General features: G+C 35.0%; 1 non-coding gene across 1 annotated transcript; it reads right to left on the minus strand.

The window, feature by feature from the left end:
- Positions 1-4780: 4780 nt before the first annotated feature.
- Trnat-ggu (transfer RNA threonine (anticodon GGU)) lies at positions 4781-4853 on the minus strand. The gene has a single exon. It is a non-coding gene; the product is annotated as a tRNA-Thr (tRNA).
- Positions 4854-5071: the final 218 nt, after the last annotated feature.

Consider the following 5071-nt stretch of genomic DNA (forward strand, 5'->3'; position numbering starts at 1 on the left):
ATTACATGTATGATTAAATGCTTTATGGTAATTCTAAATTTTATATTTTTTTTTCAAAATATATAAATTAACAAAATTAACTTAACAAATAGTACATTTGAATGATTTAAGTCCTAAATGATTTCCTTCCCCATCTTTTATATCATACATTCAGTGAGATCAATGAACATTTTCTTTGAACTTGCATTCTATTGTCATGGAATTTGTGGGGTTTTTTTCATGGGAAGGGGGGGATAGCAGAAACTCACTTCTTTGTGTCGAGTGAAACCAGCCTAGTTCATGAATTTAATCACTTTGGAATGTTGTGCAAAAACCCAGTCAGATTAGAAATATGATACTCTGCTGAAACACACATGTGGCAATTATCGAGCCAGGGACAGAGAAAAAGTGAAGAATGGGGGCCCAAGAGAGGATGATGTAAATTTGAAATAAGACACATGAAATGAAAGAAAATATAATAGATAAAATCTGAAACAGAAAGAGATTGCTTGTGTATAATGACAAAGACAGTGGAATGATGAGAACAACTATTAATGTTGCTAGTGATAGTTTTAAATTAAAATTTATATTAGATAATAACTATATTCAATTATATTCCTGTAATTTATTTTAGTTTGATAAATAAATTATAATCAGCTGTACGTTTTTTATGATCTTTGATCATCTTACATAATGTATGAATTAACATTAATTATTGTAGTTGCATAAATATAACTTATATATAACCTGCCTAGCTGATATTTGTGCATGCTAATTAAGCTGTATTATAAATAAAAGGCCATCTGGAAATATATAATAAGAAATAAAAGATTGTCCAATTCAGTACCATATACTATTCATATTCATAACTTCATTTATTTAAAGTAAACATATCAGAGAAAGAAACGGATTAAATATCATATCAGACAGATAAAATTGTTTAGAGACTGATGAGCTTTTCATACATACACAGCCATCAGAGAGAGAGAGAGAGAGAGAGAGAGAGAGAGAGAGAGAGAGATGTTCAGAAATGATTAAAAAGTTCACCAAATATTAATTTGGCTGGTACATGATCAAATCTTTTAAAAAGCCCTTCTTATGGGCTTCACAAGATTTGATCACTTGACCAACCAAGTTCATTTCTAATGAACTTTTTGAATTGCAGCTTATTTCTTAAATAAATATGCACATACAGAGAGAGAGAGAGAGACAGACAGACAGACAGACAGGACAGAAAGAGATGGTCTAACAAAGACAGACAGACAGATGGAAAGACAGAGATACAGAGAGATAGCTATACAGAGTGACAGATATACAGAGATACAGAGACAGCAAAAGAGAGGGAGACAGACAGACATATGGACAAAAAGACAGACAGGGAGAAAGGGAGAGAGTGAGATAAAGACAGGTAGATATAGAGGTATATAGAGATAAACATGCAGAGAGAGAGACAGACAGAAATAGACAGACAGCTAGATGGATGCACAGGGGCAGACAAGGAATGGGAAATACATATTATAGATCAACAGGCTGGATAAATAACGAGAAATGTTTAGTGAAAACGTACAGCACAGAGAGAGAGAGAGAGAGAGAGAGAGAGAGAGAGAGAGAGAGAGAGAGAAAACAGACAGCCACACAGACAGACAGACAGACAAAGAGTCAGATGCACAGAGGGTAGAAGATAGAAGATATATTTTGATTGGATAGTACTTTTAAAAATATTATAGGGAGATATTCTTATGTACGGATTTATAGTTAATATCTGCATAAAGGGTAGGTCAATAGCTGCAAGAAATGTTTAGTGAAAAAACGTACAACAGAGAGAGAGAGAGAGAGAGAGAGAGAGAGAGAGAGAGAGAGAGAGAGAGAGAGAGAGAGTTTGACAGACAGACAGACAGACAATCAGATGGAGAGGCAGACAGACAGAGATAGATAGACAGAGACAGAGACACTGTGAAAGACACATGCAGAGAGACAGATAAAGAGAGAGAGAGAGAGAGAAACACACAGACATGTACTAGGAAGTTTATACATGTAAGTAGAGATATTTAGACTTAAACATGCACATACAGAGAGAGAGAGAGAGAGAGAGAGAGAGAGAGAGAGAGAGAGAGAGAGAGAGAGAGAGAGAGAGAGAGAGAGCAAAACAAGAGAAGCAAGTAGAAGATGTGCAGAGACAGAGACAGAAAAAAGTAGAAAAAAGGATGGATAGAAAGAGAAAAAATAAACAGAAATACATTGATGTGATCAAGAGGGTGGTCGTGGGGGGGGGGGTCTGTTATTATTATGGAAAAATATTTTTTTAAGTAACCGAAAATATGCCTTGGACCTCAACCCTGGCAAATTCAAATATCTCTCGAACCACCCAACCCAAAACACGCTGAAAATGTCTAAACCACACAATCACGATAAATGATATACTAGTAAGTAGACAAGAAATAGGAGCGAGTAAGAAAGAGAATATATGTATTTCAATTTATCATAAGAAATATTTTTCATCAATTTACATGTATCTAACTTTGTATGACGTAAGGAGTAAAGCTATTCAATTATAAATTCGTACATTGTAATTATTATTCAATCATTTTAATCGGTGAAATAGGTGTTTTAGTCATTTTTAATAGGAAATATAGAGCGCAACTTTGATCAAGCAAAGTCCTTCAATCCGTTATATAGCCTTGGCCAGATCATTGAAGAAAATATTTTGTTTGTTGAAGCATGACATTAATAGTGTCTGAAAAAAGCTTCCTTTATATAGGCTGTTTTAGTAAAAAAAAAACCAAAAAACAAAAAGAACAACAAACCCAAACAAACACACACTCAGTAAAGAATAATGTTGATTTTAGGGGTCAATTTAGATTTTTTTTTGGCAAAAAAAAAGAAAAGAAAAAGAAATAGAAAAGATCCACCGTACAGTCATGATTAGTATGTATATTGCATAAGTATCTATTCTTGATCTATAATTTCCGAAAAACACCACCAGCAAATATGAAATATAACGTTACGTTAATACAGGCACTTGACGTTTTGAATACAGTAAATTGAAAGGTAGCTACGCCACTGATTATATTGTACACACGTGTTTTTTCGTGAAGAGAAAAGTTTTTTATAAAACGGAACGCAGGAGCCTGCGGTTAATTACACAGAATGAGAGTCTGCAAAAGGATGCAGACAGAGAGAGAGAGAGAGAGAGAGAGAGAGAGAGAGAGAGAGAGAGAGAGAATGTCACTTCTCAACTACATATATTTAGAATTACTTTTTATAATGTTTGGTCAAATGAGCACTACATAATACACTGATAGTGAAAACGACTGGAATAATGACCGGGATAATTAGATCGGGCTCGTAATGGAAAATAAAATTTCGGAACTTTTTGAAAAACCGTCGGTTTCCGAAGGTACATGGCGGGAGGCTGAACATACAGTCATCACTTCGACAAACAGATCTAAGCTGAAGCCGTGAAGGTAATAAGTATTTCCTATGTTTATACTGATACTGTGCAAAAGTATTATTTAATTTGGTTATGTTTGATGGAAAAGTCGACCGAATTTTGCGCATTTAAGTTGATTCTGGGCCTAACGTGCTATATGACGTCACAGGTACACATGCTGTCGCTGTAGGCTATTCCAGTCATTCTTTAAATTTGATGTGTTATGGCTCGCTCATTAGTGATAAAAAACTGTAATACAAGCTTCACAAAATATTTTGTGATTTTTGGGTGCAAGATGCGGTAGGGATGTATGGCAATGCTGATTTGTTATGATTATAGGTTGAATACATATATATAATTATATATATATTGTACACAAACAAAACCATGATAATAATTTGAGAGTTTTGTGTTACTACGCAAGCAAAGAAGTTTCAAGACAAGGTCTACGAATAAGGTCAGAATGAACAGCTTGTATTGCCAAGATACCTATATTAGGCCAAAAAAATTTTTATTCCTGTTTCCTGTCGCCCGACCGACCCTATCTTTTACCCCCCGACCCTAAAAGTTTTTTTTAGTGATAATGGTGGTGATCGGTAACTTCACCAGAGTTTCCTCAGAAAGAGAAGTGAAGATGACCAAGTCTTCTGAGTACATAATCGTGTAAATTAAACTCACTGGCGAAAGAATGGTACAAAATTAATTTACAGACATTTTTACTGCATAAATATACCTTGTGGTGAATAACTTGCGACTATCTTACCTTCAGGGGTTATAAATACGGGTGATGCAACAACATACTGTATATTGGAAATTACAAAAACAGTGTTTATTACTTTAAATCCTGATATTACAGTTAGTCAATAACCTGTTATTTTTTTTCATTGCAATATTTGTAAGTTTTACCTTGAAGAAGGGCTGATAAGAATTCTTGTATTTTGAGTTGTGATGTTATTGACATGATTTTTCACAACAACAAATGAAGCACCGATCAAGAGTAGTCTTACTAAGTTTTTTTTAGTTCCAATAATTGGTTGTGGCTAGCCTTTGGAATCCATTCTTATATGTCGTTAAATGTCGAGACCATATTTAATGCACCAATCGTAATCACTGTAATCTGTAAAGTCTAAAAAGTGTGTGTAATACCTAACTTTTTTCAGCCAAAATTTAATTAAAATTGGGAAGTGCGGGACGAACAACAGTTTTCAGAGCGAGTAACAAAATGTCTTGAATGCTGCAGGACATGACTGCCGAAAATGTGTGTTATGCGAGTTTTATGAGTGTACAATGTACACTCAACATAAAAAATACCTTATTGTTAATGTAATTTCCATGTTTTGGAATATATATGAAACAGGTCCTGAAAAGTAAAGTCTCAACCGGGACTCGAACCCAGGGCCTCTGGTGTACCATGCCAGCGCTCTAACCACTGAACTATTGAGACCCTAGCCAATATATTGACTGACAGTTACACACCTATTAACCTGGTGACATACTCCCGTGTTGGTAGAAATTCGTCCTTGAATTTATGAATAGAATTCTACGAGTTAAGGAAATGTTTTAGGGAGTGACCGTGGGATTTGTATGTTGGGCGCCAAATGTAACAGGTGGTGAAAAGTCAGGTCTCAACCGGAACTCGAACCCAGGGCCTCTGGCGTACCG

Source organism: Crassostrea angulata, chromosome 6 (genome assembly GCF_025612915.1).
Source record: "Crassostrea angulata isolate pt1a10 chromosome 6, ASM2561291v2, whole genome shotgun sequence".
Taxonomy (NCBI): domain Eukaryota; kingdom Metazoa; phylum Mollusca; class Bivalvia; order Ostreida; family Ostreidae; genus Magallana; species Magallana angulata.